This window comes from Rhinoraja longicauda, chromosome 1 (assembly GCF_053455715.1).
Source record: "Rhinoraja longicauda isolate Sanriku21f chromosome 1, sRhiLon1.1, whole genome shotgun sequence".
Classification (NCBI taxonomy): domain Eukaryota; kingdom Metazoa; phylum Chordata; class Chondrichthyes; order Rajiformes; family Arhynchobatidae; genus Rhinoraja; species Rhinoraja longicauda.
The window spans coordinates 98,325,757-98,345,509 of NC_135953.1; the positions used below are offsets into that span (position 1 = coordinate 98,325,757).

The following is a 19,753-nucleotide window of genomic DNA, read 5'->3' on the forward strand; positions in this document are numbered from 1 at the left end:
CTTACCCACACCCTTCACGGTTACCGTATTGAAGTGGTATTTCGGGCGGCATGGTGGCGCTGCCATAGCGTTGCTGCCTTACAGCGCCAGAGACCCAGTTTCCATCCACACCACAAGTGCTATCTGTATGGAGTTTGTACATTCTCCCCATGACCTATAACCGCGTGGATTATCCCCAGGTGCTCTGGTTTCTTCCCGCATCCCAAGGATGTACAGGTTTGTAAGTTAATTGGCTTCGGTAAAGACTGTAAATTGTCCTTATCCAGGTTCAGGAACAGCTTCTCCCCTACAACCATCATAAACACTACAACCTCCAAATATGCTCTGAACTATGTAGACACAAAACCTGGAGTAACTCAGCCGGACAGACAGCATCTCTGGAGAGAAGGAATGGGTGACTTTTCGGGTCGAGACCTTTCTTTAGACTAATCAGGGGAAAGGGTAATGAGAGATATAGACAGTGATGTAGAGAGATATAGAACAAATGAATGAAAGATATGCAAAAAATTAATGATGATAAAGGGAACAGGCCATTGTTAGCTGTTTGCTAGTGAGAACAGGAACCTGATGCAACTTGGATGGGGAGGGATGGAGAGAGAGGGACTGCAGGGGTTACTTGAAGTTAGAGAAATCAAATTCATACCACTGGGTTGTAAGCTGTCCAAGTGAAATATGAGATGCTGATCCTCAAACTTGTGATACGCCTCAATCTGATTATGGACGAGGCCGAGGACAGAAAGGTCAGTGGGAATGGGAAGGGGAATTAAAGTGTTTGGCAACCGAGAGATCATAGGTCCAGGCAGACTGAGCGAAGGTGTTCAGTGAAAAGATCGCCCAGTCCACGTTTGGTCTTGCCGATGTATTAGAGTCAGTCCACATCCTGAACAACGGACACAGTAGATGAGGTTGGAGGAGGTGCAAGTGAACCTCTGCCTAACCTGAAAGAACTGTCGGGGTCCCTGGACAGAGCTAGATAGAGCTCTTAAGGATAGCGGAGTCAGGGGGTATGGGGAGAAGGCAGGAACGGGGTACTGATTGAGAATGATCAGCCATGATCACATTGAATGGCGGTGCTGGCTCGAAGAGCCGAATGGCCTCCTCCTGCACCTATTGTCTATTGTCTATTGTCTATTGAGTCGAGGGAGGAGGCTTAGGGACAGGTGTTGCATCTCCTGCGGTTGCAGGGGAAGGTTCTGGTGGGAAGGGATGAGGCATTGGCCTTGACCTTTTGACTATTCTTGTTTGCTGGTTTGTTTTACATGTGTATGTGTATGAATGTATGCATATATATATATATATATATTAAACGTGCGTGTGTGGTGTCTGTGTGTGTATGTATGTGTATTTTTATTTATTTATTATATTGTTCTTGCGCTGCTGCAAGTAAGAATTTCATTGTTCTGTTTGGGACATTTGGGATGATAAAACAGTCTGGACTCTTGATACAGGTTTAATTTGAAAACAAAAAAGACGCCAATGGAACTGCTGAGTTCTTCCAGCAGATGGTTTGTTGCTTCAATAAGTCAATCGGTTGTTGGAACTGCCCATGATGGGGAGATACCAAATTATACTTTGATGCGAGTGTGAACATTCTGGGCGGCATGGTGGCCCACCGTTTCCACCCACACTCCAAAGACTACAGGTTATAATTGTAGAATGTCCCTGGTGTGCGTAGGATAGTATTAGTGTGCGGGGATCACTGGTTGGCGCAAACTCGATGGGCCAAAGGGCCTGTGTCCACGATGTATTTCTAAACTAAACTACACTAAATGGAACTATCCATCTAGATATCACTTAAATTGCGCAGCATCGCTAGGTCGATCAGCCATAACATGACAGTCGCGATTCTCAGAAATCCTGTATTATTGAAAATTGCACTATTACGGATAATTGTATCAATGAGGACAATAGAGAATAGACAATAGATGCAGGAGTAGGCCATTAGGCCCTTCGAGCCAGCACCACCATTCAATGTGATCATGGCTGGTCATTCTCAATCAGTACCCCGTTCCTGCCTTCTCCCCATACCCCCTGACTCCGCTATCCTTAAGAGCTCTATCTAGTTCTCTCTTGAATGCATTCAGAGAATTGGCCTCCACTGCCTTCTGAGGCAGAGAATTCCACAGATTTACAACTCTCTGACTGAAAAAGTTTTTCCTCATCTCCGTTATAAATGGCCTACCCCTTATTCTTAAACTGTGGCCCCTGGTTCTGGACTCCCCCAACATTGCCTCTAACGTGTCCAACCCCTTAATAATCTTATACGTTTCGATAAGATCCCCTCTCATCCTTCTAATAGGGGGTTGGGGGGCTAGAAATCTTCAGACTCGTAATAACAAATTTATTTTTCCTGCAGCATTTTCAGAAATACAAGTTCTTTACTTTGTCTCGAGTTTATTTTTGTTGCTGCAAGCTAAAAATACATTAGTTTTGTTTATTGTCAAGTGTGCCGGGGTACAGTGAAAATCTTTTGTTGCGTGCTGACCAGTCAGAGGAAAGACAACACATGATTACAATCGAACCATCCACAGCATACAGATAAATTATAAAGGCAACAGCGTTTAGTGCAAGGTAAAGTCCAGTAAGTCCAAATAAAGATAGTCCGAGGATCTCCAATGAGGTTTCAAGTAGCTTGGGACTGCGTACTTAAGGCCATATGTGACATTGCACATATCTTTGGAAGCGTTGCTTGTCAATTTCAATAGCTTCCTGCGGTGAAACTGACAGCCTGTGTTATTAAGAGATAATGGTGTCTGATTACTGTGGACAGGTAACATGGAAACAATTTATTAGTCCCTTATACTGTTTAAATCCAAGACAGCTTTTTTTCTGTTGACAATTGCCATAGTAACTTTTACGTAGTTCTGCTTCCCAACCAAAACATCACTGTGATCAATTAAGCCTGCATTAGACACATAGTTTCCCCAAATGTTGTATCTGGTTCATGTTATGGCAGCACACATTACAGCACACATTACCTTCAAGATCATATAATGAACTGAACACGATAGTTGTGATCCTAAGAAACCTTGTGTTATTGAAAATTGCGCTAAAAAGACAATTGTGAAATTATTATGGGGCGAGGAGGCTTCATAGAGGCATTGAGACATTGAGTGGAAACAGGCCCTTAGACCCAACTTGCCCATGCCGACCAACATGTCCCATCTACACTAGTCCCACCTGCCTGCTCTTGGCCCACATTGCTCTAAACCTATCCTATCCATGTATCTGTCCAATGTTTCATAAACGTTATGATTGTACCTGCCTTAACTACCTCCTCCGGCAGCTTATTTGATATACCCACCACCCTTTGCGTAAAAAGCTAACCCTCAGGTTCCAATTAAATCTTTCCCTCCTCATCTTGAACCTATGTCCCCCGGTTCTCAATTTCCCTACACGAGGCAAGAGACACTGTGCTTCTACCTGATCTATTCCTCTCATGATTTTGTACACCACTGTAAGATCACCTCTCATCTTCCTGCACTCCAAAGAATAATGTCCTGCCTGCTCAATCTCGCCCAGGAGCTCAGTCCTTTGAGTCCTGGCAACTTCCTAGTAAATCTTTTCTGAATCCTTTCAAGCTTGACATCTTTATTATAACATGGTGACCAAAACTGATACACAATACTCTAAACGTGCCGAAAGACTTCTTGTCTCCCCTGTACCACTTTCAAGGAACTCTGCGCCTGCACTCCTAGATCCTTCTGCTCCACAACACTTCCCTGAGCCACACCATTCACTGTGTAGGTCCTGCCCATGTTAGACTTCCTAAAATACAACTCCTCGCATTTCTCTGAGGAAGTAGAGGCATTGGCATTTCTTGACCATTGTGTCAATGTGGTTGGATCAGGAAAGATTGGATCAAGACCAGTTTAGGATAGGGTCTCAGGAACCAACCCACCGAGCAGGCCTGAGATACCATGCCAATTCTGGACTGGGTATGAAAATCATTATCACCTCTTCCACAGCCAACAATTGACCACTGTAGGCTCCACCTTTCCTGAGTCTTCGGAACTGGCTCTGATGTGTTCTGTACCTTTTCATACCTCGAGTTTCCCTCTGCCCTGACATTCAATCTGAAGAAGGGTCTCGACCCAAAACGTCACCTTTTCATCAGGGACGTTTCCTGACCTGCTGAGTTACTCCAGCATTTTGTGACCATCTTCTGTGTAAGCCAGCATCTGCTGTTCCTTCCGACACATGAAAATGACAAGGATTGCAAGAAGTTATAGTGCCAGGAAATGACATGAAATAAGGTGCAAATTCACCTTTAATTTCCCCAGTACTTCATCAATTTGGATGACAGGTTAAGTCAGTTCTTGATTGCCAGCTTTTTACTAAGTTTGGAAGGAAACAAAATGTTCCAAAGCTGCACGGTTGAGTTGATGCCCATGGAATCAAGAAACACAGGACATCTGTGCACAAAGAAAGATGACGTTGAGGAATGCACGTGATATGAATTGTCGTGAAGAGTCAAGAGTGTTTATTTGTCATGTGGATCAACTAGAGAACAATGAAATTCTTACTTGCAGCAGCATATCACAGCAGCACAGTGGCCTAGCAGTAGATTGCTGCCTCACAGCGCCAGAGACCCGGAATCGATCCTGACCATGGGTGCTGTCTGGGCAGAGTTTGTACATTCCCCCTGTGACTGCATGGGTTTTCTCCGGGATCTCCAGTTTCCTCAAACAGTCCAAAGACGTACAGGTTCTTTGTGGGCTAATTGGCTTGGTAAAATTGTAACATTGTGCCTAGCGTGTGTACGAGGGGATCACTGGTCGGCATGGTCCTGATGGGCCAAAGGGCCTGTTTCTGTGTGGGAAGGAACTGCAGATGCTGGTTTAAACCAAAGATTGACACAAAACGCTGGAGTAACTCAGCGGGACAGGCAGCACCTCTGTAGAGAAAGAATGGATGATGTTTTGTGTCGAGACCCTTCGTCTGAAGAAGGGTCTCGACCAGAAACATCACCCATTCCTTCTCTCCGGAGAAGTTGCCTGTTCCGCTGAGTTACTCCAGCTTTTTGGACCCGTTTCTGTGCTGTATTGTTAAACTAAACTAAACCTATCAGGTTTCCTTAAAAGTGGTATCACGGGGGAGATAGGGTGGTCAAAAAGGCTTTTGGTACATTGTCCTACATTAGTCAGAGTAGTGAGTATAGAAGTTGGAAGGTAATGTTGTAGTTATATGAGATGTTGATGAGGCCACATTTAGAGTATTGTGTTTAGTTTTGGGCACCCTGTTATTGGAAAGATGTTGTCAAGCTGGGAAGGGTGCAGAGAAGATCTACAAGGATGTTGCCAGGACTCGAGGACCTGAGCTATACGGTGAGGTTGAGCAGGCCAGGACTCCATTTCTTGGAGTGCAGGAGGATGAGGGGTGATGTTATAGAAGTATTCAAAATCATAAGAGGAATAGATCGGGCAGATGCATAGTCTTTTACCCAGAGTTGGGGAATCAAGAAGCAGGGAACATAGGTTTAAGATGAGGGGTTAAAGAATTAATAGGAACCTGAGGGGCAACCTTTTTACATAAAAGGTGGTGTATGTATGGAACGAGCTTCTGGAGGAAGTAGTTGAGGCAGGGACTATCGCAATGTTTAAGAAACATTTAGACAGGTAAGTGGATAGGATAGGTTTGGAGGGATATGGGGATAAGGTAGGCAGGTGGGACTAGTGTAGATGAGGCATGTTGGTCAGCATGGGCAAGTTGGGCCGAAAGGCCTGTTTCTACACTGTATGACTCTATAACTATGAGGTCACCCCTTTGGCTCCGACCGTCCAGAGAAAACAATCCAAGCTTATCAACCTCCCCTTATAGCAAATGCGCTCCAATCCAGGCAGCATCCTGGCAAACCTCTATTGCACCCTCTCCAAAGCCTTCACATTCTTCCTGTATGGGGGGCGACCAGAACTGCATGCAATACGCATGTAGCCTAAATAAACTTTTACACAGCTGCAAAAAGACCTCAACTTTTATACTCAATCCCCTGTCCAATGAAGGCAGGCCTGCCCTATGCCTTCTTTACTATCCGACCTACTTGTGCAGGATATTGGCACCAAGCTAAAAGATCAGCCATGAACAGCAGAGCACCACAAAGCTATCTCCTGCTTCTTTTTCTCACAATCCTTTATCAGTACGTAGTGCAGCCCACCTTTGAGTGTGCCATAATCATTACTTCACAGCTCTACCAACACTTTCATCGTCTAAACATTAGATACTAAGCTTAATTTAAGTTGTAACTCTCTGACCAAGCTTTTGGGCTTCTGTCCTACTACATGGTTCAGTTCTAAGTTCTAGGAACAGAAATAGGCCATTCGGCCCATCAATCATGGCTGATCTATCTTTCCCTCTCAAACCCATTCTTCTGCCTTCTCCCCATAACCCCCTTAAGTAATCAAGAATCGATCAATCTCCACCTTAAAAATATTCATTGATTTTGCCACAGAAGGCTGTGGAGGCCATGAATTCCACAGAGTTAGCACCCTCTGACGAAAGAAATTCCTCCTTATCTCCTAGCTAAAGGTACGTCCTTTATTTTGAGGCTAAGGCTCTGGTCCTAGACTTTTCTACTAGCGGAAACATCTCTCCACATCCACTCGATCTAGGCCTTTCACTATACAGTAAGTTTCAATGAGGTCCATAAGCTAGGGTACTGTCCTCATCAGTAAGTTTCAATGAGGTCACCCGTTGTCCTTCTAACCTCCAGCGAGCCCAGGCCCAGTGTAGTCAAACGCTCATCACATGTCAAACTGTGTTCGGAAATATGTTCAGTGTCAAAACCTGTTTGATAATTCCTCCTGTGATACATCTTGGAGCACTGCTCCCATCTGGCAGAAGTCAGGTTTCCAATATCTGTTCACTGCTGGGAGCCAGAAAACAAAGATCCACAGGTAAAACTTCTACAGATGCACCACAGAAAGCATACTGTTGGAATGTATCCCGGCTTGGATGGGTAACTGCTTGACACCCCTTTTCGTCATTCCTTCTTCTCCCCGCTCTCATCGGTCAGAAGGTACAGAAGCTTGAAAGCGCGCACCACCAGACTCAGGAACAGCTTTTTCCCCTCCGTTTTCAGGCTTCTGAACGGTCCTTACATAACCTAGGGTACTGTCTGATTCACCTCTATACCTTACCCCATTGCGGACATTGGATTTTGTCTAAGGAACTGATGCACTACGATGCTGAGAACTATATTCAGCACTCTGTGGCTTCCCCTTTTGCTCTACCCTTTGTACTCGAGTTTGACTTGATTGCATCGATGGAATTATCTGATCTGACTGGACAGCATGCAAAAGAAAGCTTTGGACACCTCGGTTCACGTGATAACAATCAACCTGAACCTAAATATCTCACAAGCTTAAAGCCATTCAGCAAATGGAATATGCTATTTAGTTCTGCTCACCTCCATCGGCCAAGTACACCCTCATGTACAGCAGAGCGATTATCATACCTGTGCTTCATAGCCAGAATGCAACGATTTATCTACCAAAATATAAATAATTTGGATAATTTCTGAACTTCAAACTTGTGTTCTTACCTGCTAACATGTATTCTCTCTCTCTCTCTCTCTCTCAATGTTGAGGTCGGTTTTGCCAGCGCGTTAGGTCTGTCCGATTTGTGAGTTCTGCCCAAAAGAATAAATGCATATGAGCAAAAGTCAAATGTAAAAGCGTCACGTTACATTCCTGAACACAACTAATTGTCTTTCGCTTGTAACCCAGCATTTTGCTTTCAATCTGGTCACCTTGCCTGGGACCTCTGCCAGGGGAAATTGAGCCCGCAGGCAGTGCAAAGACCAGAATGAGCAAACAACTATTGTTCAGCAGTTGTGAAAGGTCAAGCTATAACATCATTTGCTCAGTACTCAGGCTAAACCACAAATATTTGTTGCATTGTTCCATGACAACAGGTTCACAGTCAACTTGCTATGTAAAAAGATTCATGATGCATAGCAGGACTTAATAAACAGGCTGGCTACAAACGGCCAACTGGCCTGTCTGTTGCCACTTGAGATAAAGCACGATTAAAATCACACCATAGTATTCAATGGGGAATGGTTCAGCACGGTGGCACAGTTTCTCACTGCATCAGAGACCCAAGTTCGATCCTGGCCTCGGGTGCTGTCTGTATGGAGTTTGTACATTCTCACTGTGACCGCGTGGGTTTTCTCTGGGTGCTCTGGTTTCCTCCCGAATCCTAAAGGCGTGCGAGTTTGTAGGTCAATTGGCCTCTATAAATTGCCCCTAGTGTGTAGGGAGTGGATGAGAAAGTGGATAAAATAGAACAAGTGTGAACGAGTGATTGATGGTTGGCATGGACTCGGTGGGCTGAAGGGTCTGTTTCCAGGCTGGATCTTTCAATCGATCAATCAAGAAAGATATTCATACGCACAATGCACAGCGGTGTCATCTTTTTTATTTATAAGGATGCAGATTGACCAGCAAGGAGACACTTCTTCAGACCCACAACGCCACCTATCCATGTTCTCCAGAGGTGCTTCCTGACCAACTGAGTTGCTCCAGCATGTTGTGACGTTTTGTGTATTAACCAGCATCTGCAGTTCCTGGTTTCTAGAGTCCGGATCACATTATTTAGTTTAGTTTAGTTTAGTTTATTGTCACGTGCACCCAGATACAGTGAAAAGCCTTTATGTGCATGCTATCCAGTCTTTAGAGTGGGAGGAAACCGGAGCACTGGGCGAAAACCCACGCGGTCACAGGGAGGATGTACAAACTCCATACAGACCCCGTACTGACAGCACCCATAGACAGGATCAAACTTGGGTATCTGGCTTTGCAAGGCAGTAGTTCTACCGCTGGGCCTCCCGAATGATAGAAGTGATGGCAGAAACATTCTGTCACATGCACTGTGGGGAGACGAGAGGATTCTATCGAATCACGAGCTAAAAGTGTCTTATTGTCATATGTCCCAGACAGAACATTGCAGCAGCACAACAAAATATGTAAACATAGTACTCTGTAAACAATATAATAAATGAGAAAAAAAACTTTTTTTTTCTTGAAAATTCAGGAATTACATATTATATATTTTTTTATTCAAGCAACCTCTCTCCGTCCCTCCCCCACCCTAGTTGTCGTACTGGTTTCACTGTTGTCCTGCATAACTCGTTAACACCTAGCCCACAGCCAACAATTGACCATTGTGGGCTCCACCTTTCCTTGAATCAGGAGCTAAAATTGGCATGTCACAAATGTAATGCTACGGTGGTCATGGGAGATTTCAACATGCAGGTAGACTGGGAAAATCAGGTTGGTAATGGACCCCAGGAAAGAGAGTTTGTGGAGTGTCTCCGAGATGGATTCTTAGAACAGCTTGTACTGGAGCCTACCAGGGAGAAGGCAATTCTGGATTTAGTGTTATGTAATGAACTTGACCTGATAAAGGGACTCGAAGTAAATGAGCCATTAGGAGGCAGTGATCATAATATGATAAGTTTTACTCTACAAATGGAGAGGGAGAAGGGAAAATCGGAGGTGTCAGTATTACAGTATAGCAAAGGGGATTACAGAGGCATGAGGCAGGAGTTGGCCAAAATTGACTGGAAGGAGGCCCTAGCAGGGAAGACTGTGGAACAGCAATGGCAGGTATTCCTGGGAATAATGCAGAAGTTGCAGGATCAATTTATCCCAAAGAGGAGGAAAGATTCTAAGGGGAGTAAGAGGCACCCGTGGCTGACAAGGGAAGTCAAGGACAACATAAAAATAAAAGGGAAGAAGTATAACATAGCAAAGAAGAGTGGGAAGCCAGAGGATTGGGACTCTTTTAAAGAGCAACAGAAGATAACTAAAAAGGCAATACGGGGAGAAAAGATGAGGTACGAGGGCAAACTAGCCAATAATATAAAGGAGGATAGTAAAAGCTTTTTTAGGTATGTGAAGAGGAAAAAAATAGTCAAGGCAAATGTGGGTCCCTTGAAGACAGAAGCAGGGGAATTTATTATGGGGAACAAGGAAATGGCAGAAGAGTTGAACCGGTACATTGGATCTGTCTTCACTGAGGAGGATACAAAAAATCTCCCAGATGTTCTAGTGGCCAGAGATCCTAGGGTGACCGAGGAACTGGAGGAAATCCACATTAGGCAGGAAAAAGTTTTGGGTAGACTAATGGGACTCAAGGCTGATAAATCCCCAGGGCCTGATGGTCTGCATCCCAGGGTGCTTAAGGAGGTGGCTCTAGAAATTGTGGACGCGTTAGTAATTATTTTCCAATGTTCTATAGATTCCGGGTCAGTTCCTGTGGATTGGAGGGTAGCTAATGTTATCCCACTTTTCAAGAAAGGAGGGAGAGAGAAAACGGGAAATTATAGACCAGTTAGTCTGACATCAGTGGTGGGGAAGATGCTGGAGTCAATTATAAAAGACGAAATTGCGGAGCATTTGGATCGCAGTAACAGGATCGTTCCGAGTCAGCATGGATTTACGAAGGGGAAATCGTGCTTGACTAATCTACTGGAATTTTTTGAGGATGTAACTAGGAAAATTGACAGGGGAGAGCCGGTGGATGTGGTGTACCTCGACTTTCAGAAAGCCTTCGACAAGGTCCCACATAGGAGATTGGTGGGCAAAATTAGAGCACATGGTATTGGAGGTAGGGTACTGACATGGATAGAAAGTTGGTTGACAGACAGAAAGCAAAGAGTGGGGATAAATGGGTCCCTTTCAGAATGGCAGGCACTGACTAGTGGGGTACCGCAAGGCTCGGTGTTGGGACCGCAGCTATTTACAATATACATCAATGACTTGGATGAAGGGATTAAAAGTACCATTAGCAAATTTGCCGATGATACAAAGCTAGGTGGCAGTGTGAACTGTGAGGAAGATGCTATGAGGTTGCAGGGTGACTTGGACAGGTTGTGTGAGTGGGCGGATGCATGGCAGATGCAGTTTAATGTGGATAAGTGTGAGGTTATCCACTTTGGTGGTAAGAATAGGAAGGCAGATTATTATTTGAATGGTGTCAAGTTAGGAAAAGGGGACGTACAATGTGATCTGGGTGTCTTAGTGCATCAGTCACTGAAAGGAAGCATGCAGGTACAGCAGGCAGTGAAGAAAGCCAATGGAATGTTGGCCTTCATAACAAGAGGAGTTGAGTATAGGAGCAAAGAGGTCCTTCTGCAGTTGTACAGGGCCCTAGTGAGGCCGCACCTGGAGTACTGTGTGCAGGTTTGGTTTCCAAATTTGAGGAAGGATATTCTTGCTATTGAGGGCGTGCAGCGTAGGTTTACTAGGTTAATTCCCGGAATGGCGGGACTGTCATATGTTGAAAGACTGGAGCGACTAGGTTTGTATACACTGGAATTTAGAAGGATGAGAGGGGATCTTATCGAAACGTATAAGATTATTAAGGGGTTGGACATGTTAGAGGCAGGAAACATGTTCCCAATGTTGGGGGAGTCCAGAACCAGGGGCCACAGTTTAAGAATAAGGGGTAGGCCATTTAGAACAGAGATGAGGAAAAACTTTTTTAGTCAGAGAGTTGTGAATCTGTGGAATTCTCTGCCTCAGAGGGCAGTGGAGGCCAATTCTCTGAATACATTTGAGAGAGAGCTAGATAGAGCTCTTAAGGATAGCGGAGTCAGGGGGTATGGGGAGAAAGCAGGAACGGGGTACTGATTGAGAATGATCAGCCATGATCACATTGAATGGCGGTGCTGGCTCGAAGGGCCGAATGGCCTACTCCTGCACCTATTGTCTATTGTCTATTACTTTTTGCATATCTTTCATTCTTTTTTTCTTTATCTCTCTGCATCACTGTCTTCATCTCTTTCTCCTGACTCTCAGCCTGAAGAAAGGTCTCGAGCCGAAACGTCACCTTTTCCTTTTCTCCATAGATGCTGCCTGACCCGCTGAGTTACTCCAGCTTTTTGTCCCTATCTTCAGTTTGAACCAGCATCTGCAGTTCCTTCCTAAACACATACACGCACACACACACACACATCAATGCCCCCCAAGTCTATGTAGTCAGAGCTTATTTGGAGGTTATAGTGTTTAATAACTTGATGGCTTTAGCGAAGACGCTGTTCCTGAAGCTGGACATTACGGTTTTCAGGCTATCTTCTTCCTGATGGCAAGAGTGTGTGGCCAAGGTGGTGTGGGTTTCTGATGATGCTGGCTGCCTTTTTGAGGCAGCAACTCCTGTAAATTCTTTCGATGGTGGGGAGGTCAGAACACGTGATGGACTAGGCAGTATTCACCCAGTGTTCAATAGTCATCCACATAACACAGTGCTCACTGTTCAGCTCCCTCATTGCAACGCCAGGTAAAATGATCTCTTTGTAACACAGCACTTCACAAACCATGTCAACAATGCAGGAAGCCTGTTCTGCTGCAGTGCATTAAGACACTTTATTTAATACACCACGTTCTCTGTGTACTACACTGCTAGTTCATCTAACAAAAGATCTCTGACAGTCTTGACTGGAAAGTTAAAAACAAAGCAGATTTACTTCCAGAAACAAGGTGACAAAATATGGCAGCACCTTTACAAAATTAGGTTACTTCCGTTCACACTGAAACATTGGAGACTTAACTCAAAAGGACTTGTATTTACAACTTAAACATTGAACAGTACAGCACTCTGAATTAAATATAAACACTCACACCATACAATGTAGAACAGTACAGCACAGGAACAGGCCCTTCGGCCCACAATCTCTGTGCCAAACATGGTCCCAAGTTAAACCCTCCTGTATGTGATCCATCTCCCTCCATTCCCTGCACATTGTTGTGCCTGTCCAAATGTTTCTTAAATCTGCCTCCACCTATATTTCTGTATCACATAATTCATATCCATAGAGTAGACGCAGAACCTCTTTCCAAGGGTGAAAATGCCTAACGCTAGAGGGCATGGCTATAAGGTGAGAGGGGGAAAGTTTTATGGAGATACGTGGGGCAAGTTCTTTTACAGTGTCAAGAGCCTGGAAGGCACATCCCAAAGACGTGCAGGTTTGTAGCTTGACCGGTCTCTATAAATTGCCCTTAGTGTGTGCAGAGTGGATGAGAAAGTGGGATAACATAGAACTAGCGTGAACGGGTGATCAGCGGTCTGAGTGGACGGTGGGCCGAAAGATATGGTAATGGTTTTTAAGAGGCTTTTAGATAGGCACATGAAAGTGCAGGGAAAACAGGGATATGGATCGTGTACAGGCAGAGGTGATCAGTTTAAGTAGGTATCATGTTCGGCACAGACATTATGGGAGGAAGGGCCTGTTCTTGTGCTGTGCTGTGCTATGTTCTATGTATATCCGTTTAAGCTAACTCAATACTTTGGCAGTAACTTGTAGCACAGGGTACATGGCAGCCAATTTGTGACAGTAAGCTTCCCCACACACACGCGCAGCAAAGTGAAAAAGGTCAGATCATCCTCACAGTGGCACGGCGGCAGAGTTGCTGCCTCACAGCATCCGAGAATCAGTTTCCATCCTGACCTCAGGTGCTGCACATATATGGAGTTTGTATGTTCTCCCTGTGACCGTGTGGATTTCCTCTGGATGCTCCGGTTTCCTCCCACATACGAAAGACGTGCAGGTTTGTAGCTTGACCGGTCTCTATAAATTGCCCTTAGTGTGTGCAGAGTGGATGAGAAAGTGGGATAACGTAGAACTAGCGTGAACGGGTGATCAGCGGTCTGAGTGGACGGTGGGCCGAAAGACCAGTTTCCATGCTGCATGTCTAAAGTAAATTAATCTATTATAGTAATATTGCCTGTGATAAACGCCAGCTTGGATACTAACTGCTAAATGTGATACTTTACACTTGATGTTGTACCCTTTATCCTTTCTCTGTGCACGGCTTGGCTGTATTCTTTTCTTCGACTAGAAAGCATGCAAACAAAAGCTTTTCACTGTCGAAACAAAGAACTGCAGATGCTGGTTGATACACAAAAGGTCACAAATTGCTGGAGTAACTCAGCAGGTCAGGCAGCATCTCTGGCGAACATCCTGCATTCCCTCGTCTCCCCTCTCTTCCCCCCCCCCCCCCCCCCCCCCTCCGCCCCTCCCCTCGACATAGTCATCGCACCCCTACTGTTCGCAACCTTGTGTCCCTTTTGGTATATATATATCATCAGCAATTTAGGAATAAATATCACCAGAAATTTATCCTGGACCAGCCACATTGAAGCAATGGCCAAGAAAGCCTCTACTCCAACGCCTCTACTTCCCGAGAAGGCTTACGAAGTTCGACATGTCCCCAACAAATCCCACTAACCTCTACAGATGCGCCGTTGAAAGTATTTTATCGGGATGTATCACAGCATGGTTTGGGAACAGCTACATCCTAAACCGCATGAAACTGCAGAGAGTTTTGGACGCAGCCCAGACCATCACGCAAACCAACCTCCCTTCCATTGACTCCATCTAAGGTTTTTCCCACACTCCAAAGACTGGATTGCAAGCAACAAAAATAGCTTTTCACTGTACCTCAGTGCACGTGACATTAATAAACTAAACTAAACTAGACTAAGACACTGGACGAAAATAAATCACGTCTGTATGATCCAAAAGGTGCACAAGAAAAAGTGTTCTGTATAGAGGAAACGGTGGCCTCAGTTTCAGGCAAAGTCAATGAAGACTGTTTCATTCTGATAAACATTCGGACTTTTCATAAGATCACTCCTCCAAGGAATTAAGTTCTAGCCTGCCCAACCAGTCCCAGTAGCTCAGTCCCTCCAATACTGCCAACATCCTTCCTCACCTTTCCTGCCCTCCTTCCAACTTAATGGCATCTTCACGATGACTCACGAAAAAAGACACGAGGTGCTGGAGTGATTCAGCGGATCAGACAGCATCTCTGGAGAAGATGTATGGGTGATGTTTCAAGTTCAGACCCTTCTTCAGACTGCAATAGCTTGGTCTTAATGCAGGGGGGGTTATTGGAAGAACAAAAATCACCAATTGAGAAAGCATTGCAACCCTGTGAAAACCTCATCAACCTTAAATAAGTTCATGTTCATAGGTTGGAGGAGCAGAATTAGGCCATTCGGCCCATCAAGTCCACTGCACCATTCAATCATGGCTCATCTATCTTTCCCTCTCAACCTCATTCTCCTGCCTTCTCCCCATAACCCCTGACTCCCTTTAATCAAGAATCTATCAATCTCCACCTTAAAAATATCTATTTACGGCCACAGCTGTCTGTGGCAATGAATTCCACAGATTCACCACCCTCTGGCTAAAGAAATTCCTCATCATCTCCTTTCTAAAGGTACGTTCTTTTATTCTGAGGCTTTGGCCTCTGGTTCAAGACTCTCCCACTCGTGGAAACATCCTCCACATCCACTCTATCCAGGCATTTTAATGAATTTTAAAATTAATTTTAAAGGTTATTATAGGTTGGCAACATTTTTCTTCATAGGTTCTAGGAGTAGAATTAGGCCATTTGTCCCATCAGGTCTGCTCTGCCATTCAATCATGGCTGATCTATCTTTCCATCTCAAGCCCATTCTCCTGCCTTCTCCCTGTAACCCCTGATACCCGTACTAATCAAGAATCTGTCAATCTCCTGCACTTTAATCTAGCCGGTATGGCATGAAGATTGTTCCTCCATTCAGTACCAGGACATGGTTAATTGTACAAAGATACGAAAAGCAAGCTGTCCTCACTTTTCTTGTTCCCAGCTGAAGCACATTTTTCTGGCAATGAGAGCAGACATGCATTGGGAGCTGTGCCATCCCGTGCCACCAACCATTATTAGGATGATGGTACCTGTCTGATTCATTACCACCACTGCAATCCCTGGTATCACACTGGTTACAGACTGGACAGCCATACTCTGCTATTTTACCAGTCAATGTCCCTACTCTAGAACATAGGAGTTTGTACGTTCTCCCCGTGACCGCGTGGGTTTTCCCCGGGTGCTCCGGTTTCCTCCTACATTCCAAAAGACGTACAGGTGTGTAGGTTAATTGGCTTTGGTAAAAATTGTAACTTGTCCCTTATGTGTAGGATAGTGTTAGTTTACGGGCCGATCACCGTCGACACGAACTTGGTGGGTCGAAGAGCCTGTTTCCGTGCTGTTATCTCTAAACTAAATAAAAATAAAAATTAAAACAAAACAGCACAAGAACAAGCCCTTCAGCCCTCAATGCCTGTGCCGAACATGATGCCAAGATAAACTAATCTCATCTGCCTGCATATGATCCATATCCCACTATTCCCTGCATATCCATGTGCCTATCTAAAAGACTTTTAAATGCCACAAGGAATAAAGTCCTAGCTTGCTCAACTCTCCCGGTAACTCAGGCCCTCGAGTCCTGGCAACATCCCCGTAAACCTTTTCCACGTTCGGCACAGATATTGTGGGCCAAAGACTCTGTTTCATGTGCTGTACTCTTCTACAATCTATGTTCTATGTTAGTTTAGCTTAGAGATACTGTGTGGAAACAGGTTCTTCACCCCACCAAGATCACGCTGACCATCGATCATCCCCGTTCACTAGTTCTATGTTAGTACCACGTTCACATCCTGCATATCAGGGACAAATTACAGAAGCCAAATAACCTACAAAACTGCACATCTTTGGAATATGGGAGGAAACCGGAGCATCCGGAGAAAACCTACACGTTCACAAGGAGACAGCACCCGTAGTCAGGATCGAACCCCTGTGTCTGGCGCTGTGAGACAGCAGCTCTACCACTGTGCTGCCTTATGTGTCCTCCAAGCATGAGAAATCCAGGTGACACTCCTTGGTCGTTAATCCTCACAAGACGTGCAGGTTTGTAGGCTAATAGGCTTGGTAGAAATGTAAATTGTCACTAGTGTGTGCAGGATAGTGCTAGTGTGCGGGGATCGTTGGTCTGAAGAAGGTTTCACTGTGCTACTGTGCCACCCATAAAATGCTAAAATGCTTTCCGACTGGAGCTCCAAACACCATCCATTGAATCTGTGACAGATGGGCCTCGATACCAGTGAAGAGCGACGGGCGTTTGAGTGGATATTCTGGTGCATATCCTGACTCGTCAATCTTCGAGCACTCGTGCTCAGAGTTCCTCTTCCTGACTAAACCACACGCTGAACCATGCTCCACTTGTGCTGCACACTCCAAGGGATGGATCAAAATGCCCCCGACAATGATTCCACCGCGACTCGCACAACTGTGGGTTTCCAATATTATATTACCGCTGGGCCAGCGTTGCCAACACACAGAGCGCGTCCCTGCTATTAGTTTATTCAGCTGTTCAGAAATGAACGCTTGGTATTTGTGGTGACACAGCTCTGCCGTATTTCTCATGATCTTCCCGGCCAAGTTGCAAGAGGAGAGACATTCAGGCAATCAAGGACAGTTCTACTCCATTCATTTGGAGCGGCACGGTGGCGCAGTGGCAGAGATGCTGCCACACAGTGCTCACAGCGCCAGAGACCCGGGTTCGATCCCGACTACGGGTGCAGTTTGTACGTTCTCCCTGTGATCTTCTTGGGTTTTCTCCGAGAACTTCGGTTTCCTCCTGCACTCCAAGACGTACAGGTTTGTACGTTAATTGGCATGGTAGAAATGTAAATTGTCCCGAGTGTGTGTAGGATAGTGTCAAAGTGCGGGGATTGCTGGTCGGTGCGGACTCAGTGAGCCGAAGGGGCTGCTTCAGCGCTGTATCTCTAAACTAGTCTTTCGAGCGATAGCGTGGAAGCAGGCCCTTCGGCCCACCGAGACCATGCCCACCAGGGATCATCCCCTACACTAGCACTATCCTGTGCACTGGGGACAATTTAACCCAAGACAATTAGCCTACAAACCTGCGCGTCTTTGGAGTGTGGGAGGAAATCGGAGCACCCCGAGAAAACCCATGCGGGTGCAGGGAGAATGTACAGACCCCATATAGACAGCACCCATAATCAGGAAAAACCTGGGCCTCTGGCGCTGCAAGGCAGCAACTCTACCGCTGTGCCACTGTGCCGCTTATTGGATGAGGCCATTTGTAAGATTAATTTTAATAATGTAAACTGTGCAAACTGTATTGGGGGGGGGGGGGTAGGAATTCAAAATACTTGCCCAATGAGGCTCTAAAAGGCGCTGGTCAGACCGCCTTTGGAGTATTGTGAGCAATTTTGGGCACCATATCTGAGGAAGGATGTGCTGGTCCTGGAGAAGGTCCAGAGGAGGTTTACAAGAATGATCCCACAAATGAGTGAGTTAACTTGAGTGTTTAATAGGACTGGGCCTGTACTTGCTGGAGTTTAGAAGAATGAGGGGGGACTTCATTGAAACGTACTGAATAGAGAAAGATATGGATAGAGTGGATACGGAGAGGATGTTTCCACTAGTGGGAGAGTGTAGGACTAGAGGTCATAGCCTCAGAATTAAAGGACATTCCTTTAAGAAGGAGATGAAAGGAATTTCTTTAGTCAGAGGGTGGTGAATCTGTGGAACAGAAGGCTGTAGAGGCCGACAATGGATATTTTAAAGCAGAGATAGATAGATTCTTGATTAGTACAGGTGTCAGAGGTTATGTGGAGAAGGCAGGGGAATGGGGTTAGGAGGGAGAGATAGATCAGCCATGATTGAATGGCGGAGTGGACTTGATGGGCCGAATGGCCTAATTCTGCTCCTATTACTTATGACCTCATGACCTTATGTTCTTTGCATAACACTCGAATTAGTCTTTAGATTTATGCCAAAATAGGTTAAGCTCTGAAAGATAGACACAAAGTGCTGGAGTAACCCAGTGAGTCAGGCAACATATCATATCATATATCTACAGCCGGAAACAGGCCTTTTTCGGCCCACCAAGTCCGTGCCGCCCAGTGATCCCCGTACATTAACACTATCCTACACCCACTAGGGACAATTTTTACATTTACCCAGCCAATTAACCTACAAACCTGTACGTCTTTGGAGTGTGGGAGGAAACCGAAGATCTCGGAGAAAACCCACGCAGGTCACGGGGAGAACGTACAAACTCCTTACAGTGCAGCACCCGTAGTCAGGATCGAACCTGAGTCTCCGGCGCTGCATTCGCTGTAAAGCAGCAACTCTACCGCTGCGCTACCGTGCCGCCCTGTGGAGGACATGGATAGGTGACATCTCAGATCGAGACCCTTCTTCAGACTGAAATTAGGGACTGAATGTAGGACCCCCCTACTTTCAGTCGGAAGAAGGGTTCCGATCCGAAACTGCACTTATCCGTTCCGTCCAAAGGTGCTGCTTGACCCGCTGATTTTCTGCAGCACTTTGTGTCTATCTATGGTTATAAACCAGCATCGGCTGGTCCTTGTGTCTATTCTCTAGGATAGACTGTGGTTTATTAAAATCTAGCATAATTTATCTTTGTGTCTGAATAGCATGTATCGGTAATTTTATCTCATTCCTTTGTCCAGGGATAGATTATTATTGATAACCGCCTGCATCTGGTGTGGTAGACATAAAATGCTGGCGTAACTCAGCAGGACAGGCATCAATCATCGCTGGAGAGAAGGAATGGGTGACGATTCGGGTCGAGACCCTTCTTCAGTCTGAAGAAGGGTCTCAACCCGAAACGTCACCCATTCCTTCTCTCCAGAGATGCTGCCTGTCCCGCTGAGTTACCCCAGCATTTCGTGTCAACCTTCGATTTAAACCAGCATCTACAGTTCTTTCGTACACATCCTATGCATCTGGTATGGACTCCAAACTCAGTTTAAAAAGGAAATGCATTTAATTGAATGGTGTTGTTGAGTTTTTGATGTGACCAAGAGTGCAATTTGTCAGGGAGTCAAGTGGCTGGATTGTTTTGCTCAAGTACAGGTTGTTCTACTTCA

The 19,753-nt window shown here is 45.3% G+C and overlaps 1 protein-coding gene across 1 annotated transcript in view; it reads right to left on the reverse strand.

Annotated features, from left to right (window-relative positions):
- The window catches only part of LOC144595595 (bone morphogenetic protein receptor type-1B), a 369,976-nt gene that overhangs the window by 233,061 nt on the left and 117,162 nt on the right, over window positions 1-19,753 (reverse strand). Inside the window, exon 2 of the mRNA XM_078403165.1 lies at window positions 7,541-7,627. The gene's annotated coding sequence lies outside the window, so the exon portion shown is untranslated. The remainder of the gene's footprint in view (window positions 1-7,540; window positions 7,628-19,753) is intronic.